This window comes from Coturnix japonica, chromosome 4, assembly GCF_001577835.2.
Source record: "Coturnix japonica isolate 7356 chromosome 4, Coturnix japonica 2.1, whole genome shotgun sequence".
NCBI lineage: Eukaryota > Metazoa > Chordata > Aves > Galliformes > Phasianidae > Coturnix > Coturnix japonica.
Genome location: NC_029519.1, coordinates 8213048 through 8235177, shown reverse-complemented (window position 1 = coordinate 8235177; position 22130 = coordinate 8213048). Strand labels below are relative to the sequence as shown.

At 39.7% G+C, this 22130-nt stretch overlaps 1 protein-coding gene and 1 long non-coding RNA gene across 6 annotated transcripts in view; both read left to right on the top strand.

The window, feature by feature from the left end:
- DACH2 (dachshund family transcription factor 2) overlaps positions 1–22130 on the top strand; it is a 243522-nt gene that overhangs the window by 36619 nt on the left and 184773 nt on the right. The gene's annotated exons all lie outside the window — the stretch shown is intronic.
- LOC116653324 overlaps positions 555–22130 on the top strand; it is a 67982-nt gene continuing 46406 nt past the window's right edge. For all 3 annotated transcript variants that reach the window (XR_004306900.1, XR_004306899.1, XR_004306901.1), the window contains exons 1-2: positions 555–2804; positions 18730–18874. This is a non-coding gene — a long non-coding RNA (uncharacterized LOC116653324). The remainder of the gene's footprint in view (positions 2805–18729; positions 18875–22130) is intronic.

The following is a 22130-nucleotide window of genomic DNA, read 5'->3' as shown; positions in this document are numbered from 1 at the left end:
AAATTCAGTTAGGCTTGTAAGTACTTAAGCTCACATGTGCATTTGACATTTTGAATTACTAACCTAAAGCAGGTTTTTAGTTTCGTTTTCCTTCCAGCTGTGTGAAAACATAAAGCTTTCTGAAGTGAAGGGAATCCCTGACCTAATGTAGCAAACTGTGGCCTTGAAATGGATGCGATACAGTTCAAGCAGTGTTGAATTAGCATACAGTTCATTTAATTCAGTACATACAGTCCCGGACCTCTGGACTCTTTTGCTGCAGTCTGATTTCAGCAGCTCTCAACCCCTTAGCCAGCAGAACCACAGCTAAAGAGTTGATCTTGGACGTGCAGTGATGCTGGGGACCTTCTGCAGGAGGGCTTTGGAGTGATATTCAGGAGGACTCAATACCGAAAGCTGCATTAATTTGTATTTAGTCTGGGTAAAATGTTGGGGTTTGCAAACGTGAGGACAAACTCAAAGAGCTGACTTTAATTAATTAATTAATTTTTTTTCCCCCATAGCAGATTTTAAATTAAACTGGATTTTTTGCTCTAGATTCTGAGGGGAAAAGGACAGCTTCCTTCCTGCTGATACCTGCTGTGCCCCTCCCTGCTGCTGTCTCAGTTCTTTTTAGTGGAGGTTTGCACAGGAGCCAGAGCTGTGAGTGAATCCCACATGCCTAATTTTGCAGCTGCTTTGTGACTGGAGAGGGGAGACCCCACCTTTAGTGTGTTCTGTGAATCCCTACGGGTTAATGGCTGCAAAAATAAAATGAGAGGAAAAAAAAAAAGTAAAGAGAAAAGATAATTGGAGCAAATAAACCAGGATAGTTGGAGACAGATAAAGATCCTGGAAGAAATGAATGAATTACACCTTTAATCCATTAAGATAAGCAGCTTATTTGAATAGACAGATTTGTCTGTGGGAATGTTCTGAGTACATTGCCGTGTTTCTCAGACCCTGCTGCCATCTGTGTCACGCTTCCAAATAAACTCATGGGCCTGACATCTCATGGGAGTATTGTCACCTTCCTTTAAACATGAGATTATTCTCCCAAAATAATATACAAATGATCCCTGTATTTTGAGCTCAGTGGTAATGAAGTAAGAACCACTGTCGGTCCAAAACCTTTTAACTTCAGCGTTTGGTCAGGGGATGCGTTTCACTGCAGGCAGTGTGAGCTGTCTGGAGCCACTGAGCAGTGCCCCCTATCCTATAGTGTGCTGGGGGCTGAAGGCAAGCCAGCCTCGGGATGCCTTCTGTCCTGTGCTTGGAAGTGCAGGAAAGCAGAATCCGGAGTGATCCCTTCTTTACCGCTTAATTAATAAAAATAAAAGAGTGATGCCTTGAATTAGCTGCCATTTCTGCCCTTTCAAGTGAGTTCCTGCAATATGTTTGCAGATATATGGCGCTGGCACCTCACTTTCTGAGCCCCTTGAAAGTGTAATGTGCTGAGTAGCTGACTGCAGGGAGCAGGTGTCAAACAATATTTAAATGACGTTCTCAACAAAATAAATATCGAGCTGCCCTGTCACTTTGGTAGGAGAATAATCTGCTCAAAAAAAAAAATCCCATTCATTGTAAACTGCCTCTGACATTTGTTCTTCAGGAATTATTTGCAGTTTATCTTCTGAGCTGGAGCCTTTTATCGGCGCAGCAGTTGAACTGCAGTGCAAAAAAAATGGTAATTGAGTATTTTATCAAACGCTTCCAACAAAACGGACTTTGCAAGTCGTAAATGAAGATTAAAACCATTGTTGGCAGGGATGAACAAATTGGAATGATTTATTATCTGAAACATCAATATGTCACTGCTCAGAAATAAAATAAAAAGAAACAAACAACTGCGCCCTCTCCCCCCAAAATCTGCACTTAGTCTCAGCCAAGCGATGGAAGGTAAATGCATGTTTTAATTATTTGTGCTAGAGAGGCTGTTTATAAAAAAAAAAAAAAAAAAGAAAAGAAAAAAGAGACAGCATCATCATAATGGCACAGCTGCTGCGGGACATTATATGAGGCAAAGAAATGGTAATAAAAGAACTGTGTCAAAGGAAAGCAACTCTGAATGTGTACTTCAGCTCTTGTGATTGCAGAAGGAAGATTAAATATTATAAATGAGGCAGTTCGACAAAGTGGATTTACTACTTCTGTTTAACACCTAAAGAGCCGCTGCTTTTAATTGAGGCTTAATCTCACTTACCTCAAATGTTGCAAACGTATCGTATTTAAACCCTATAAATAATTGCATGGTCAAGAATAATTGAAACGAGTCTGAGTTATTATCTGCGTATCAGTTTTAAAGTGTAAAACAAATGGGCCACGAGCAGCCTGACAAGATTATGGAGTTTAGGAATTTCTGTAAATGTTCATCCAAATGTAAGCTATAATGCTTTTGAGAGACCTGTTAATAGGGCAGAAGATCTGTTTATTTGGTACTGCTGTCCCTGAAGCAGTGTTCTGTAGGTATCAGTAGGTATCAAGTGCAAGCAGTGAGGTTGTGTTGGTTGTTTTTGGTGTAAACTTCATGTGAGCACCTCACCCTTGGCAGTTCCTTGGGCTGCAGGCTGGCACTTGCTGGGCACGTCACAGAGGATGCTGCCTCGTTCTGGAAGCAGCAGGTGGGTCATAGTGCAGCTTGTTGTGATGCTGCCTGTCCAGTGGTGATGCTGAAAGACATTGGAAGCTTAGGTATGCCCAGGGAAGCTGGGATTTTCAGACCCTCAACACCTGTGGGAGCAGGATGCAGAGTGGGAGGTGGGCTGAGGGGAGAGCAGCAGTGAATAGCTTCAGTGATGTGCCTGGTGTTTGACACCCACAGCCAGGTAAGTGGGTGTAACTGACAGTGGAGGGAGATGATTCCTAATTTGTATGTAAGCAGTGCTCTGGAAAGGTGATAGATGTCACATCTGAATTTTTTTAGTCTTTCTGCGGTTGTAAAATACTACGAATAATAAAAATAAATGTTTAATGCCTTGACGAGATGGCAGCAGTGCCAGTTAAAGCAGCATCAAGCTGCATTAGAGGAAGCATTGGTTGTCAGGGAATTTTCCTTGTCTGGCCATGAGCACAGCTAACATACACCTGATTCACTGGTTGATTCTTTTCATAACAACCGTGGGCAGTTATGACTACTGTGCTTTGGAGTAAACCTCTGGCATCATATAAAGAGTTCAGGATGGCTTTCAGTACTTTGCAGTAAAGGCGGTCCCTAGGAATTGCTTGCTGAATAACTCCTCAACAGACCGTACATCATTTTTATTTGCTGTAGTTGGGGTGGAGAGGCTACATACCATATGTACAATGCTGGTTGGAAGTTTGCTGGAAACATGATGTTCCAAAGCTGTTTGGAGTTCAGCAGAGATAATATTCCGTCTTCCCAAATATATTTCTCCAGTAGCATAATATTAAGCTTGGAAAGTAAATGGATAGATGCCAGATTTGGGAAATATGACCCTTCCTTCTCATATGCTAGTTATTTGTTATATTAATAGTTATATTATTAGTTATGTTAGTTATGACTTGTATAACTAACATATTAGTTATGACTTGTTTGAACCTGTCATTCAGTCTTTGGCTTTGGAAACTGTTGTTGTGAACGAATGTTTGAGCAATATTAGTTAGAATTCTTATTGGAAGAAAACTTCAGTTTGATTTGAAAAGCATCAGTTATATAAAAACACTTGTTAAATTCGAATGATGAATCACGTTGGGGCAATCTGTACATGAGTTGTTGTAGTCAAAATGGTTTTCTCCATCTATGTTTGGAGGTGGATCTTGGCAGGAACAGCAAATCCTCCAGCAGCCATTCTTACAGTTATCACTGTAGTATTTCTTGAGTAGGTCCGTGCTGCTTCAAATTCAGCATTGCTGCTTGATTTGTAGTATTTAAAGATTTTTTTAAGAAGGAACTTATTGTGCCATACCCTGTAATTTTTATATTTTGTAGCCGTTGCTACATAAGAAATGGGTCATTTCATAGAGCCTTTTGACAGCCCTGTATGTGGCAGTTAATCTTCATCACCTTCACCTGTTTTGATCTTCATAAACTTCATAAAGTTCATATATTGGTACTGTATGTATTGGTTTAGCTATGATCCTGAAGAAATAAAAATGGGCAGACTCTATTCCATCTAGAGCTATATATGCATACTACCTTCCTGTATCAGTAATTTCAAGTATATGGGGAGAACAACATGGCCAAATTAAGAAGACTTGAGGTGTTCTGTGAATGGTATCAAAACGTACCACCCTGGCTGATGGTAAGATGGCTTTTGATACATTTAGCTCTTCCTGATCAACGTTTTGCATCACATTCTCATGTAACTTCATATATAATAACAGAAAAAACAAAACTAATTGTTTATGTAGTTGCTTCTTCAATCAGTAGGTGTTTTTTTTTTTTTTTTTTTTTTTGCTGGTCCTGAATATCTCAATGACCTTGAATGTTGAGTAACTAAATAACAGTACTCATTACATTCTATTATCTTCCTCTGCCATCCGAGCTAAAATAAAGAACAAGACAGAACAGGGATATTCTGCAGGCTAAATAGAACAAGGTGGTTACAATTTTTAAGGGAGCTTCCTTGCTGTTCACCTTTTGATTTAAATTATACATAAAATATGCAAGAATAAGACTGCAAACTTAGAAGGGGAACAAAGCACCGGTGACCTGGTTTAACAAACGTTGGTTGTCTTTTGATAATGTGCTGAATGGGCCTGGGCACTCAGTTTGATCTCTTTCAGAGGTGGCATCAAGGGATAATTTCTGTCTCTTCTGAGAAGATTCATATTCAGGATTATTTCCAGTGTCTGAGTGGCAACAACTGCCCTGCCTGGAAGGAAAGGCTCAATTCGTAGGCTACCTGTGTCTGTCTTCTTGCTGCTTTTGTTTCTGGGACTGCCTGCAAAAGTAGCAGGTTGGCACCGGTCCTGTCCATGTGGAGTCTAAAAACACTGGACAGACTCTGTCAGGTTTGGTCTCCTTGTGTGCACAGCTCTGCTCATCTCCATGGCATGCTGCTAAGTCAGTCTAATGGTAATTCTTTCACAGAAAGAGGTGACTTGGAAGCATGTTTCCCCAGGCAATCTGGGGGGATGTCCTTCTATATAGCTGCTCTGATGTGCATCTTTTCCTGGATTTCAGAGCTGTGGGATCTCCTGGAGACAAAATTTATGGTTATGCTGTCGGGCAGAAGGTGTCCAAAACTCTGCCCTTGTACCAAGCAGTCATCAGATGTGACTGATTAGTTCGCAGAACAGGTTTGATGCTGGAGTTCTCTCTGCAGATTAACATAGTTTGTCCAAACCAGCAGGTTTCATTGTAAGATACTGTAGCATGAATCTAGTGGACATAATGAAAAAGAGTTATTGTAGCAGTAAATGTTGTGAAACTTCATTTTACCGGGTGATATGTGGTTAAAATAAAACCCTGCTCGCCATGTTAAACTTAATTGTGTAGGTGTAATTTTTACTTTTCTCTAATGTTTCTTTGAGATAGGCTTTTATTGGCTGCCATAGGAAAAATGTACCTGCTTAGCGGGATCAGACTATGTGGGGGAGGAGATGAACACTGGAGGGTAAAGTGCCTTCTTAGTTGAGGTGGGAAAGATCTCGTAAGATATGAAAGTGCAGTGTGGAAGGCTGTATGCAGGACAACTGGATGGGGTGGCGTGGCTGTGTGGCTCTGGGCAGCTGGTGATAGAAAGGCAGCTCCCTGTGGGCTCTGCATCACAGTGAGTGCTGGCAGGAGCTGGGTGGCAGCAGGGGCTGTGGGTTGCACTAGTTGAACGTGGCTACTTGAAGACTCAAAACTGCTGCTTTGTAGCATTTTTCTTTTCCTCTTGTATCCTGGCAGCTGCTGGGTGCAGATTAGGAATATCCCAAATTGGGAGTCTCTCAATTAGAGCATGATTTTCTTCTTGAATTCCGAGATATTGTCAGGTCATTTAGAAATACTGTTCGCAGTTGTTGAACTTCATGTATTCACAAGTACTCAGATTTAAACACTGCTAATTCAGGTTTCTGCTCTGTAGGTGGTGTACATGGCTGAATACCGCGATCGGTTTTAATTTTTCTGCTTCTCTTTAATAAGTTGTTTCTCAGGTAAAATAAGGGAGGTAAGACTGCAGCATCTCTGCAGGTCTCATGTTTTCCATGTGTAACATAAAATGTTAACTTCCAGATTTAAACTGTGGGTGAGTACAAGGCTGCTTTGATTTCATACTTCATTTCATTAATTATGGGGAGATTTTTAGAATTTTCCTCCAGAATATATCAGCAGAATAGGGAAAATCTGTTAAATATTTTCATAAATCTTTCAGAAGGCAGAAATTTCCAGACAGTGTTGAGAAATCTGTGATGAGGTTGGAAAAGCTCTTGCAAGATGCAGACAAGTTCAATTACTTTATGTATTTAGTGACTGATTCAAGTCACATTCACGCTGGAGAATAAGTTCCTCTGTGTTAACAAGTATAGAGGAGAGCTTGTTTTCTTCAAATAGTTATAGAGTCTTTTGAAGTGAGAGGAGAAATCCAAAGGGAGGGCATGAGAATGACCCCGTGCTGGTAAGCAAACAAACTAATTGCTTGATAATGGTGTTTTGGGTCTTCCTTGAGCACTGATGTCTGTCTGCTACCGCCGGCTGGCATCATGTCCATGCTCTGGGCCCTTCAGAGAAGAGAAACAGAGGAGACAGAGGGATAGGAGGAAGATGTGTATAAAATCTGTTGAGCTATCCTTGATGTGATTTCTTTTTTTAAAGAAATTCATGTAATAAAGCCTGTAAATAGGACATCTATGGAGGCTTATGTATCCAAAAGCATTCGGCAAACTACACTTTGACTTGAATCCAAAGTGTTTTGTCTTCATGTTAGGAAAAGAAGGTGACGGCCTGTTGAGAAGTAAGAAAACCAACTCACAATTCTAGGGATATGTCTTTCTTCCGTGTCTGATAAAGCTGCTGTATATACTTTAAAACTTTGGGTAGAAGCACTTGGGTTTCACCTGTAACTCTTGGTTGAAGAAGCTGCTTCAGTGGTGCGTGGCCTAAATATCAGGTATTCAAAACGAGGACCCGAGGGGCTCTTTCTTGCCTTACTGCAGCCTCTGGCTGGCAGGCCTTGCCTAGCTGCTGAGCAGCCATGCCCATCAGGAGCAGGGGAAACCTGTGCTCAGCTGGTGCTGTGAGTGGGCTGATGTGAAAGAGACAGAGTAAAGGATCGATTCATTTTATCAGTACCTCTGGTGCAGTAATATTTTTGATGAATAGAATTCATCCTGGCTGGTTCTTGAGTTTCAAGTTTGAGTAAAAAAATCTGTGTGAGATGTGAAGAAGCACTTGGCTGTGACATCACGTGAAACCAACTGTTTTGTCTCTTGAAAATTTCTGTCTACAGCAAAGGTAAAAATGCACAAGATCTAAGGTAGAGACTTGGTTCTCCTGCAGTTGTGCAGAGCAAGTTTGAGATGTAGATGATTTCAATTTGTAAGGCTGTCAGTCAGACATTAAATTAATTACAAACAGGCAAAGATTTCACAATGAAATAAACAAGGTCTTTGACATAAATTATATCCTATCATTAAAATATTTGGAAATGTGTAATTATGGTATTTAGTTGTGTTATTCAAATTATAATTAATAGGAGCCTCAATAATATTACCTCTTCGTAAATGGCTTCACATTTTGAAATGCTTTCTTTTATGTGCATTTTGGATTTAGATATCCTATTTAGGTATTTTTATACTCTTCCTTCAGGGATCATTATTCTGGTGCATTGTGTGCAGAAGTTTCAAGGTCAGCATTACTTGAACAGTTGTAATAGTCCCAACAGAAAGATAAATATATATTGACTAAGGCTGGAGCTTCAGTTCTTTCTGTTGCTGAAGGTCAACAGCCCCTCTGAGGTGCTCTCCAACCTTCAAATGTCTATAGGTTAAATCACTGATGAATTACTGCACTTTCCTAAATGAAGGAAACATATTCTACACAGAGGCAGCTCCTGGCATCATGCGTGTTGACTGATACACTCTTGAAGAACTACGCGGAAACAGTGCTCACAGGCTTTGTGAAAACAAGTGTAAAACAGCACGTCTGAATTTAATGCATCTGGCTGTAATCGGGAGCAAAGCCTCCGTTCTGTTTCCTATGAAAGTCCAGTCGTTTGTATGTCAGCTAGCTTGAAGTGCACTCACAATCTCACAGTTGTTACTGATTTTAAATGGTAGCAATCACCAAAAGCATTGGGAGTTCTTTAATTGAGAGTAACCATGGGACTGTGCTTGATCTTAACATTCAAAAGCAAATTCCTCAGTAAACTATTCTTGCTGGCTTTCCAGTGAACGGGAGAATACACAAACATGCCAGACTGTAAACAACACACAACCTTCCCCTTTGCTAAAAATATTCTGAAGGCTGGAAGTAATCCTCTTACAGAGCACTTTGGAATGCTCACAGTAGGGTATAGTGAGACTAAATGAGATACTTGGCTTTGCACATACTCCAGCCCTGTTCCAGAGAACACGATCTGCAAAGGTCATCTTGAGATCAGCAGAGGGACAGACTAAAGAATCTCGTGTTGTAGGTGTGTATTTTGTCTCACAGCCTTTTGTATAAGGAAGCAGAGTAACACATCAGGATTTGGACTGTAATTTAGTACTATCTTAAAACGTCATTTGGAAAGTAAATATTCTTAAACTTCATGTTGGAATGTAATTTCAGTCACGTTATCCTGTAATTTCACAACAGTGTAAAATTCAGTGATACATGTAGATGGTGTACACATTCGTGTCCGTTTGTAAAGGTTTCAGTTTAGTTTTACCTTCTGGAACACGTGCTTCAGATTATTTCTGAAACCTCCATGGAATAGCTTGGACAACTGCAGTTTTAGTATAGCCTGAATCAGGAGGTTGCAGCAGGTCTGGAATCATCAGCTGCATGCTAGATGTTTATTGTACGTGAATTCAAGGTCTGTTATTTTTTTCCTGTATATAGCATGCTACCTCATTGTTTTATTTTGTAATTCAAGTGAAAATGTTGTGTAAAAGCATTGTGCAGTCTGCTCGGCACTTATGTGACTCGTTTCATTCTGATATGAATTTCTAACTTCCTCTTGTCAACATCGCCTCTTTTTTTTTGGTTCTTTTACATAAAGTTCTCTATGACTGAGGATGTTTGATTCTAGGAGAGGTAAAAATGGGTTTTGGCCACCTATAGCCCTCCCTTTGCCTCTTCTGTCCTCCTGAGCTACAGCAGAGGTTGCCAGATCAGAGAAGGGGATAAAGTCAGATTCCTATTTGATGACCTATTGCAGCTCTCCATGGGAAGGCCAGGCTTGAGATGGCCACTGTGGTCAAGAGAATTTCTGAGAACTAATGACATTCTTCTCAGGGTTTGTCTATAAGAGGTTGTTCCATACTAATTCTTTCCAAAATATCTCATCTCTGGTGAAGAGCCTAGTGGTCCTGCTCTGTCTTGTCTCCTGTCTTAGTACCTTTTTACAATGGGAATGTGCCCTTCCAGCCTCAGCTTTACTGCATATCTACTAAGACAAAGAATCATGTGTAAGACGTATGATGAAATAAATGATGATGTCAGTTGCCTGTTCTTTTAAAACCTGTTTTAAACAGAGCTTCTGCTGAGTTGAACCTTCTGCTAGATGGGCAAAACTGGCCCCAAAAGGACCATAAATGGACCCTTACAAATGTCTACTGCAGTTTAATTATCGATGGGATCTAATTGTAGTTACCAGTATTGAATCAAACCATTTTTACTGTTTTACTAATAAAAAATAGACATAAAAGGGGAGAAAAAATGTAAAACCAAACCAATGTATTTTCTTTAAAGATCTAAATGTTTGTAAAGAACAGCACGAGCTCCTTTAATCAATCAAAGTTGTCATTTAAATGCAATAGCTTGAACAGGGGATAATGCAGTTTGGCAGAATTTTTGCTGTCTTATAAGTACCAAATATAGATGAATATATAGTTCAAAACACTTTAATTTTTAAACTCTTGTCTTTCTTTTTCACTGCTGAAAAATTATTCTTGAAAAATAAAGAAACTGCCCTGTGGTCAAAGATAGTCTTAACTACCTGTCAATCAAAAGGAGAAGTTTGTTGAGACATTTAATTACAAGATAATGTAGTCATCAAAATCTCGTTGTGATAACTGACAGCTCATTTTGGACTGAAAGCGTACAGCTACCTCCCCTGAGGTCAGAGATGTTCCGAGGTTAACGTAGTAATGACAAGTCCTTTATTATCACATTATGACATTGAAAAAAATTGCAATTATACTAATAAATTAATAACAGTAATAAAATGACAGTCATAATTGCATAATATACATGTTGTCAACGGCATTTTTGTTACATGGCTGGAATTCATATTTTATCTTCATATCTTACGCTATATTAAATTTTCCCAATATAGTACAGGCATGCGGCGGCTTCTGAAATTTCTGAAAGCCTCAGCAGTTAGAGGAGCTGCTGTAAATGAGACTTTAGGACTTGACTTATCCTTTACTTTTATAGATTATTTTTTTTAAAATGCTCAATGAAACTGAAGAATTTCGCACTTGATTCTAATTAAATGTTAGGATTAATTCCTAGCCATAGCCCTAAAGAAAATGTAATGTCTCTCATCAGATATAATACTGGGTTTAACAAAAAGCTGAGTGATTTAACCATGAACTCGTGGATTGTTGCTTCTCAGTTGATAAGTAAAAACTTAAAACACACCAAGGTTAAGGTCTGAACTATGTGTTGCAGATTGGTGTGGAAAGGGAGAGCTCGTGGTACCGTTAGATTTTATGTTATTGTGCTGAGAACGGAGGGGAAATAAGTTTTGTCTCATTTTACTTTGTGAAGTTTAAGTCTCTGCCAATCAAAATACGTATGTATTATCCCATGAGATGCTGGTGCTCCTGGTTCCAGACAGGCAATAACTCTTCATTCTCCTACATAAATGGTGAACGTCATGGTGGTTTTTTGATTCACACCTCTTCTCTTGGAGAAAGTGCCCATGCACAGACAGGATCAGGGAGTGCGAGATGGGTGGAGAAACTGAAGTCAAAACACTGGTGATGTTAACAGTTCTGATGTAATATTTACCTGTACGTTTACTTTGCCTGTGCCTTGAGTGGGAATAAAATTGCCACCATAAGCACTGAGTCTCACCAGTCTACCCGCTGGCCGTAGGTTGTTTGCTGCTGGTGCTAATGCAGCTTTTTCTGGTGTAATGCTGACATACCTTTGTCAGCTTAAAATTAATAAATGTCTCAGACACTTTCAAGTTGATTGTTGCAGTGAGGACAAGTTCACTTTGTCCTTTGGTCATCAGAGCAGTTCATTTGAGTTGCTGGCTCGCTCTTTCTGTCTGAGACTTTTTATCTTTTCATACCTGCTCTGCTGGCTGTTTTGATCAGTTTTAAAGTAACATGAGCTTTGTCTCTTGATCTTTCCCAAAGTACTGGGAAGAGCAGCATCCCGACAACCCAGTGCTTGTTTCAAGATGGTTCTGGCTCAGAACTTAGTGGCTTTTCTGTGGATTATTTCTAATTTTGTCTCAAGTTTCTTTCCTCATTTTCTTCTCTCTTTCCAACACTGTGAAAACTGCCTGTTTTCATGACCTGGAGTTGTTTGTTGATGAATGCGACATGTGTTAATTCTTGCTGCAGTTCCCTGTCCCCTGTAGTACCTGCATGGTGCAGTAGTTGCCAGGGTTCTTCCTTCTTTCATCTCTGGTCAGCACATCTGTGGGCAGTGCAGGAGCTTCAGTTGGTCAGAGATGTTGAGTGCTGTTTGATGAAGGATTGTAATGGGACTCTGAGTTCTGCTCCTCTGTGTTGGCAGAGAATATATTTTATATTCACAGATCAATAGATGAGAGAGAGAGATAAAAGAAGATTTTCTGACATCTTTAGAGAGAACATCTCTGGAAAATAAAAGTAAGGACAAAAAGGACCAGGTTATTTACAAATGTAACTTGGAAACAGAAGACTTGCCTGTGTTATTGTAGACTTTAGATATTGACAGGTATGCTTGTGTGCATGAATGTCTAGTGTTAGTTATTGACTGCAGTAAATGCAAGTCCTTGTCAGCCATGACTGACTTAGAACTTATTTTCATTGTCTGTTATTGTCCATCTATTTCACTACCTTGATTTTCAATTTTTAATAATCTTCACTTTATCTCTAATGTCATCTTTTGTTTTGCAATGAACCTTTATGGCGACAGATGTACAGTTGTTCTGCCCTTTGAATTAATTCATGTTTCAGTCAATACATGGATATGCCTCTTTCTGCGCACGCTTGCATAGGAGGTAGATAAAAGCTTAGGATGCACTTAGTGATGCGCTATGATACTGAGACAAATCCTGAAGTACTGCTTTTTCCCTTGATTTGAGTTCCCTTTGGAGTGTATGTGGAAGGAGGTGGCAGATGGAGTCCTACCAATGCACCATTGTGGGGCACTGAAACCTGCTCCCGTTCTTGGACTACAGGGTGCCCTGGGAAGACAACTGTTTTTAATTTAGGAAACCTAGGAAGGAAAATAAAAGCTGTTTTGTATCATTTAGACAGTTCTAGTAGTTTAGTTGTAATTAGTATATGCAGTATCAGATTTACTCAAATGCTTGAGCAAATTGATCATGTTTAGGTGAACTTGCAGAGCAGGACTAAAGATATTTCCATGACAGAAACAAGTTTCTTGGAAGGGTTTGACTGACCATACTTTAATATGTGGAGCAGCTAACGCTTTGTAATAAAAGGCCTGAATATTATTCATGTGGGAAAAATAACCTGCTGTTCTCTGCTCCTTCTGGAACTTAGGATGGAAGCAGACACCAAATGTGGCAAATTTTGATTTCCATTAACATTTATGCAGGGATGGAAAATGGCAGCTGTATGATAATATTTTTATCTTTACAGAAGCAGATGACAACAGGATTTAATACTGCTATTTCAAGTGAAGTTATTATGCCACTGTCACTGTGAAGCAGTACGCAGTAACAGAAGAGCTTTGGCAGTGAACATGTAGACTGTTTGATAGTTTTGTTCCAAACACAAATTCAGTTTTTCCTTTCCTGTTCCCTGACTAGAGCAGACTGTTTCTTCTACGGCATATGTCCCATAGCATTTCCTTCATGTCTTGTGAGCTTTGTCACCTCTTGGGTACGCTTAAGAACGATCACCATCTGTGTGCTGGGGAACAAGTGGCTTGCCCCTTAGTCATAAGAGTTTGAGCTTTGCCAGTACTGAGCATAAGTGCGGCCTGGCACTGGCTGGAGAGTAAGGACTTGCTTACTTCTTTATTTGCAAGTAGTCTGTAAACAAAGCGTAATGAACTTTTTCCTTTGTTTTCCTTCTTGGAGACTCTTCTACAATTTATTTTCTTCTAAAAGGGGTAACATGTTATACATGAATATAAAGGGCCCACAGAGAACAGCTTTTACTGTGACAAGAAGTGTTTTGTTTGGGGGTGATCATAGATTCAACAAGGCTGGAAAAGACCTACAAGATCCTCCAGTCCAACCATCCACCCATCACCAACATTTCTCACTAAACTGTGTCCCTCAAACATCCAAGTGTTCCTTGAACACCTCCAGGGTGGAATTTTCTGATCCATCTGATTATTATTTTCTTAAGTTTGGTTTATTTTTCCTCATAGTTGCACACTTTCTCATGCACTGTCTTTCAGAGTAAGAAGCATACGTGACTTTTTTTTTTAGCAAAAACATTTTTTAATTAAGCTCATTTAGAAACAGCTGGATTTAATGTGAGACAGTTGCCTGAATTTTAGGGAGTTTGTTAGCAGATGAATCCCTTAACGTTTAGCTGAGCAATTTATAAAGCAATCATATTTTTAGGTGCTATTCAGAGAGTGCATTGCTCAGTATGATAGAGGAGATAATCAGAGTGTTTTCCTCGGCCTTAATGTGTGTGAGTACAGGTGTCAAATAGTACTTCTGTGATCATCCCTGCAGATGAAGGTCTGCCTTTGTCGTGTGCTGGATGGCATTTGGAACTTTCACGTAACCAAGTTGTCAAAGAGTCCATGTGTTGGCCCAGAATTCATGATAAAAGGACACACTTTTATCTGCTGGGGTACTGCAGGCTGCAGAAGATATCCATCCCAAAGCAGGAGTACAGAGATTCCCCTTACAAAAACTGAGTGTGTGGAAACAGACATCCACCTGGAATGCATCCTGAGCCTGATATTTCATTGCTTTGTGTTGGAGTTAATTGCTTAAGGCCATAAAAACTTTATTTAAATGATCTCAGCTCAGCAGGTTTTGTTTGCTTGGGAGGTGCGTGTGTGTGTGTGACTGTACAAATAGATATTTTAAAGCATCACTTTGCAGAGTTACAGTGATGGCACAAGGAAGGTGGCGGATGAAAAGGCTGTGACTATTGAGCGCATCCCACAGTCAGCATCGTTCCTATTGTGTGCGGGGTGAGTCACAGCTTGTGCTGCCATCCAGATCCATCTCTGTGCAGGTCATGCAGTAACCAATTGAGTGGGTAGACTCTTATTCATATTTGAAGTGTAGTTCATTTCTTTACTGTTCTTTTAGAAATAAATATTTCCTTTTCCAGGGAGTTTCCGTTTTGCTGGTTTTACCTCGAGGTATTAGTGCAGTTCTTCTGTTTCAGAGGAAAACCAGTTAGCAGTTTAAAGTGACTTTGCAAGAGAGATTTAAGATTGCAGTCTGCAGAACGCTTTGTAAGAGTGAATATCAAAGGCAGATAAACAGAAAACCAGACCTAAATTTCACTAAGTGTATTCTTTCAAGCTCTGAAGAAATCAAAGATCAGATGCACGTGTAGGCATTCAGGGATATGTTTTCTTTTCCCCTCCCAGTTGATTTTTCTGTACAACACAACTTTTGAGCTTGTGTTTTGATATTAATTCCGGAATTTTCTTTCAGAAAATACATTTGACGTGTTTTAAACCTTCTTATTTAATACTGGAAGGAAACTTAATTTGCTCAGAGCTCCCCGTCTGGGAAGCTGCAGAGCACTTGGTGTTATATTTCTGGATGTTTAAGTTTCCTTCAGATACAAGGATTCTGTTGAATGTTTCTGTCCAAACATCTCAGTCCTCTGAAGTCAGTTTTGGTTTTGTTAAACTCGCTGTTTTTCTTGTCATGAATTCAAAAATGTGCATCTGTGACGTACGTTAAGGAGAGTCTTTTTTTCTGTTTCTGTTATTGTTAAGCCATATATGTAATATTGTTGGTCTTAGAATAAAGATACATAAGTATATTTGAATCAAGCACAAAATGCAGAATTTAGGAAATCGTGTGCCTTACGTGGTACCTTATCTGGACTGATAGTAGGAATAATTGCTTTAATGGGTACATCTTTACAAATATACTAAAAACGTTAGCACATCAGTACTTGTATAACCACTTTTCTACTTGTTGCTTACTTTATCCTTATTACCTGTGCTTGTTTCCATCTGGTCTTAATCTTACAGGATCCGCTTCTTTTGTTTTCTTGTTTTGCTTGTTTCACTCCCCTTTCTTCCCATTTGATCCAGATAGTCCTTTATTTAGCAGACAAGTTTTGGTTGTAGCCTGAAAAGTCTGATCCTTACAGCACACAGAAGGTTTGCAGGCACCCATCAGTGAGTACCATGCAGATAATGGAGACGGGCTCTGCTTCTGCATGGGGAGGGTGTGGCTGGTGAAATAAATGCTGATGGAATAGCATGGGCACCTGAGAGAAAAAACAACTGAAGGCCTTCATTCCCAAATGTGAAGCTTAATGCTTTGTGTTCCATTTTCAGCTTTAGTTTTTAGTCATAGTAGAAATCAAAACTGGTGAAACTCTTTTTCAAAGGGAACACAAATACCTTTACCAAATAGTCAGAATATCTTTACTTCTGAGAGGAGGATTTATGTAAAGAAAAATGTAAAACCGTCTTCTATGTTCCCCCAAATCACTGTTGCTCCCACTTCTCTTCCCAGCCTTCTTGTTCTGTGATTGTATTGCAGTCTCCAGTCAGGTTTTGTTTGAGTCAGAAAATAGGAACGTTATATGCTCTTGCTTAGCTTTCAAGTCATTCATCTCTAATTTCTGAACTGCAATTAGAAATAAACTTTTTTTTTCTTGCCCCTACTTTTCTTTTTGCTTTCTAGGATAGCAATTAAGAAGAACTGGGTGAATAGGTTACCATTTTATCCAACTCTATTACGCTGACTGATGGAGCTATTAGATAAAGGCAAACTGTAATTCTTTATTACCTGCCTGGCTCATTTCTGCACTTTGCCCTGGAGAAGAGCTGCATAAAAGATCAGAGTGTTATTGAAAACTCCTGAACAAATATTGAGCAACTTGCTGGGTTACTCAGGTAATGACAGAATTTCATGGCAAGGCAACGTGCACACGCGAGTGTTGTCCATTTATTTGGGTAAATGTGCTGTGAGAATCTGCTGGCATGGCATAGTTGAAATAAGGCAACTTTAGGAAAGAATAGTGAGAACACTCTGTGTATGATAAATACACTTATAATTAGGGAAACCATTAGAATGGACACCATGTACTTAACTATTCACAAAGAAGTCTTGAAGCGAAGCAGTTAGCTGCACAATGAAGTAAAGAAACAAAATGAATTATATGTAGCTGAATAAGCTTTTCAGAATCTCCAAGGAGGTGACTTGTCTGTTGATGGCCAGTGGGGGTCGAAGAGTGAAATAATTACTTAACAGCGTGTAAACAATGTGAGATGTGAAGTGTGCATTTTTATTTTTTCTCCCCTTTTCTTTTTCTTTTCGGTTTTTTTATTTTCATTGAGAGAGTTTCTTGTTGTGATGGCTCCACTGGGACAAGCAGCAGAGAAATTTGATTAAATGGATGCCTGGGGTCACGACCCTGTCTAAACATGCTGCAGCTCTCAGCATTAATCAAAGAATGTTTAAAAAAAAAAAATTCTGACCTTGCTGCATATGAGTATTGGTGAGCTCTGAATGCGGCTGTGGATGGATAGAGGGCTGTGTGTGGCTGTGTGAGCACTGGCTTACAAAGGAGAAGAGGAGGCAGGTTTCAAGGACAATGGCAACGCATAATGTTGTTTTAGTTCATATTATGGGACTTCCATGTGATGATAGCCCATCAAAGGCAGCGGAGTTGGGAGATCCCAGTAGGAACTCGGTTGGGTATGCGGCTCTTCTTTACAAACTACTGTCACTGCGATGGAGTGCATGGAAAATATGTATAGCTCAGTGATGCATGTGAGACCCATGCGTTCAAAAGTATTCTTGGCTGCCTCCCCTTAGTTTAATGGATCTGAAAGTACAGAGAAAGTACTTTTGTAGGAGTAGTCAGAGTTAGTATCACACTTATTGTTTTCAAGTGTGTATTCTTAATGAATTTTGTAGTAGTTGATTGAAAGGTCTCGAGTTTTATTCCAGGTTATTTAGTAATAGAGATTGCAGTGAATCAGAAGATGAGATGTGGCATTATTTATCATATTCTGGGTTCCAAACATAAACTCTTAAACCATTTTATGTAGTTATTGTTAACAGCTGTCCTTAGGGGAGATAGGAATGCTTGGGGCAGGCAGGGTTGAAATAAGTCAATTAATGACCCATTCTGGAAGAAGTCCAAGATGGGGATGGTCCTTAATCTATGTTTAAATGATTCACTTCAGTATTGGAAGCAGTGTAATTTCAGCAGCCATGACCTCCTGGCGTACTAATTTCCTTCCTGTTAACCTGGAGTGGGATACTGCTTCTTTACAATGTTCGGCAGTGTTTCATTGAGATTTTTGCTTCTGTTGCTGACAATATGGAAGATGCTCTGTGAATAATGGTTTTGTGCCTGACATCATAGACTTACCCCCAATGAGTGGAAGCCTGCGTTTGGAGCTTGTAGCTTTGCTTCCTTTGGACAGATCCTTAAAAGGTGCAGGCTAGTGCAGGAGAACCAAGCTATGTGATGATGGAGAGGTGGCACCTGGAAACATAACTCCATCTGAAGGCGAATACAGTTTGGTTTTCACAAGGCCTGTTACTTGAGACTTATTTTCCGGTGCCTTCCAAATTCCATTCCCTACAAGGGCTTTGTTGGATTCTTTTTGCGTGTGTGCTTGTAGCGGGATGTGGTGGAGACAAAAACCACACCTTGTAGAGGTGCAGGAGGCTTCCACAACTTTGTGTACTCAGGAACAATTACTTTGAAGCGTTATTCAGTATATTGTGAAAATTTAGACTAATTAGGAAATTGCATAGAAAGAATTTGCATTTAATCTGAATACAATTTAAGAGAAAATAAAATGCTAGACTAGAATAGAGCTTGATTTTTTTTATTTTTATTTTTTCAAGAAGGTGAGAGAACAAAAGAGATGATTAACTCCTTGTTAGAGGAATTAGTTTGATCTTTCTGTCTGTTGTTCTCCCTAATGGTGTCACTCTTACAAAAGAATCTTCAGCTCATCAATGGAAGCGGCTCAGTTTCATTTGCATGTTGGATTCTGGTCAAAAACAAAAGCCTGAAATTAACAAATTAGGAATTGCTAAGCTATGAACAGCTGAATTGAATGTGTGTGTAAAGCGTCTGTGAAGAAAACATCCTGAAGTTTGGAAACTCCTAGAATAGCTGTATAGAAAAAGGAGACAGTGGAGATCGTGCTGTGCTGCACCAAGAACAATATATTGATGCTGTGAAATGTAGAAACGTTCAGATGAGCTTCACAGAGCAGTTTTCTCATAGCAGAGGCGCAGTTTCTTCCCCTGTTGCCTTTTGCAGGTTGGCAGGCAGCTCAGATTCCACACAGTAGCATCAGCGGCATCTAACAGCCCTCTAGGATGTGACATCTGCCTTCTGCATGGACAGCTCTGCAGGCAGGCGAGGGAACTGTTCTGCTGTGGGCTTGAAATCAAGTTAAATCAAGGTGAGTGTTACTCAGAGGCGATGTGCTAGTCCCAGTGCCTACTGGAGAGCGCATTTAACTGAGCTGCACTCCATGTCTATGTGGCAACTCCTACACTGTCTGGCCCTCCTACGCTGTCTTCTATACATCATGCTCTTCCAAAACAAGCTGTCATTTTTCTGTTCCCAGTGAGTTAAAGCCAATGTTCTTGTGCCCAGGAATGGATTGAAAACTCTTACACTTCCCCCTTCTTCCTGTATGTTATCAAACCATTCATCTCTTCTGTGACTCAAAAGTTGTGTGAAGTTCTGAGAGCAGCAGGAGTTGTGATGTTGGATTGACTGAATTCCTGATAGCTTTAAAAGAACTCAAAATGCTGTCTGAAGATGATGGAACTGTTACTTGTCCGTGCTGCACTGGAGTTAGAAGGCAAAAATTGCCACAGGTAGGCTTGGATTTCTGGATGATAAAATATCCTTCTGCCATTGAAACTAGAGACAGCCAAGGCTGAATGGCATCACATAAATACTGACATAAATGCTCTCAATACAAGAGTTCATCCAACAGCAGGTGTTTTTCTGAATTTCCCCCATGTTTTCCACCTCCTAATGCACTGAGCTCTTCTAAACTCCTTGAAGACATGTGAAGAAGTTATGAAAGGCAAGTCAGTGGGACTTGGTGTGCCACCGTGGGCCTCAGTGCTCTGTGAGGAAAGATCTTAAAATATTTCTTTGAGACCACCATAAAACTTATCGCATCTTTTAGAAGCTTGATTGTTGTATACAGTCCCCTGGGGACTGTGACATACCGAGCTCTTCTGGATAGGTTACACACCAAGATGTGTAGATGTTTTGATGGTGTATTTCAGTGTTTTTTGATTCACCTCTGGATTTTGTTAATCGCAGTGTTAAGGTAAATATGTGTACATTTTTTCAAAGAATTTTAAGAAATTGATAAAGATGACCACTTTTTAGCTTTATCATATGCTGGTGTTTGGTCTGTCGTCTTGGTTGGTACATGCCGTGTGTTTCTGTAATTGCTCCTATTTATCCTTAAGAAATGGTGCGGTCAGTGGTTGCTGGTGAACTTAAGGTGACAGAGGTCATTGTGTTGGTGTCCGGCTGTTTGTATTTTTATAATTACAGTGGAGAAGAGCTGCCTCGTCCATCACAGAGCAGGTTATTCACGCATAAATTCCTTCCTGTCCATCTTTCTCAGAAGGAAAAATGAAACAAAAATATAAATCCTCGCACATCACTGTCCTTTTACCTCTGCCCCCCAACAGCTGTAACACATTACGCCGTAACCAGCTGTTGGGGGTTTCCTAGTTAGGAGACCTTTTTTTCAAAGAAGACTTAAAAATGAATTTTTCAAATTAAAGCAACACTTCTGTTCACTTCAGAAATACAGCGGTTTTTAATGACCTTTATTGAACTATGTTACATGTAACTGACGTGACAAAAATTGAACGTTCCTTTATGTAAGAGAACAAGTTGCTTTTGCAAACCAAAAACCAAAAACAACAGAAACCAGGAGCAGGGTGAGCATCTCTCTAGTTATGTGTGTTATTTAGGGCAAAATGAGTAGTTCCTGTAGGAGTTAAATAGTGAAAATAGTACATTATAGAAATGTGCTGCTTGTCCTGTCCCAAGTCCTGTCTGATGCTGAGTCTGATGGGGGATACCATGGAAATTCCATGTGCAGGTGGTGGGATTTCTGATTGAGATGGTGTTATGTTTGATCAGAGCTCCAGTCAACCAAGGGGGTGTCACATGGTGATTTTGTTTTAGACAAAAATGCATAGAAGGTATGTCAGACCATCGTATGTTTTTGTGCAGGTTTTGTTGTGGACAAGTGAAAGTGCCTAAGCCTCGGTGGCAAACAAAATCAACCAAGCAGTGCTAGGATACGATGGGGAGCTGCATGCTGCACATTTTGATTAAGTGATTCCTATAAATTCTGACGCTGTAGAGAACACCTAAGAACAAATTTCACCATCCCTGTATGTATTTAAATACAGGCTGGAAACTGTGTTTCACTTGCCTGACAAGTGATGTGTTTATTCAGATATTTAAATGGAACTTTGTGCAAAACATACTTTTTAGCAAAATATTTTGTTAAAAAGAGGTAAATTTATCCATCATTCTTGCTAAAACAATCTACAGTAAATATTTTAATTAAGTTTCTTAGGGAACACAATGGGCCATCTAGACTCAAGTCACATTGACAGCACTAAAAGGCATTGCTCGATTTATGAGAGTACTCTGTTTACCCAAGAATGTAGAAATTTCCCTTTCTAAATGGGACAGCCTTATCTTTATTATTCCAGTGCCTTTTAGTTTACAGTTCTGCTGTAAGCAATGTTTCAGGAGCTTATTTCGGGATTCTTAAATAAATGAACAGGCAAAATTAATGCTCAGTTCCAGCAATCTGCATTTTATATATCGTGGGATTGAAAGTAAGTCTCGCTGAGCAGCAGGACAGAAGAATGATGGTTGTACTTTGTTTATACAGAACTCACATGATAACAGAAGGTAAATTGAGCTTCTGAAAATAAACCTTGTTTACAAATGTAGGTGACTTAAAAAACAAGAACCACAAAGCAAAACCAACAACTACGTGTGAGAGTGGATGTAACTGTGTGCTGTTATTACTGAATATGTGCAAGATCACTGCCAACCTGCACATGGTGTAGCCGGCTTGTGAATGTTTGTCTCGTGAATGGGAGGAAAGCCAGTTTTTTAATAGCGAAAAGCATTCCGTTGCATAAACCAAATAGTTTAATGCTAATTACCTCGTCTGCATCCGGATGTCCAAAGGAAATACCACTTCCATGCATTAATACAGGCGCAGGGGCTTTGTGTGCAAAGGAGAACTTTTCAAGATGTCGTGTCAATGGTAACTAGAAAAACAGCTGATGTGAGTTCAAGCACAGAGGCCTATTTACTTGCTGAGATAAAGTTCTACAAAGTATAACAGCTGAAGGGGGGGTAGAGCGGTGTGTACTGTTTCCATCCTAAGATAAAAATCTGATAAAGAAAACAGCTGATGTAAGTTAAAACAGTGTGTACTATTTATATGCTAAAAATAACGTTTGGAATGCTTTTGTGTTGAGTTATTTAGCTGTCTTGGTCAGCCATTAATAATTTATTCCATCTTTCTTATTCTTTCTTTTTATCAATGAGCCTTCACTGGGGGAGCATGTGTGGCAAGTTGGTAAGGTTCTGTGCTTCAATAGACTTTAAGTCTTCCAGTCAAAGGGTCTTTTTAAAGATTT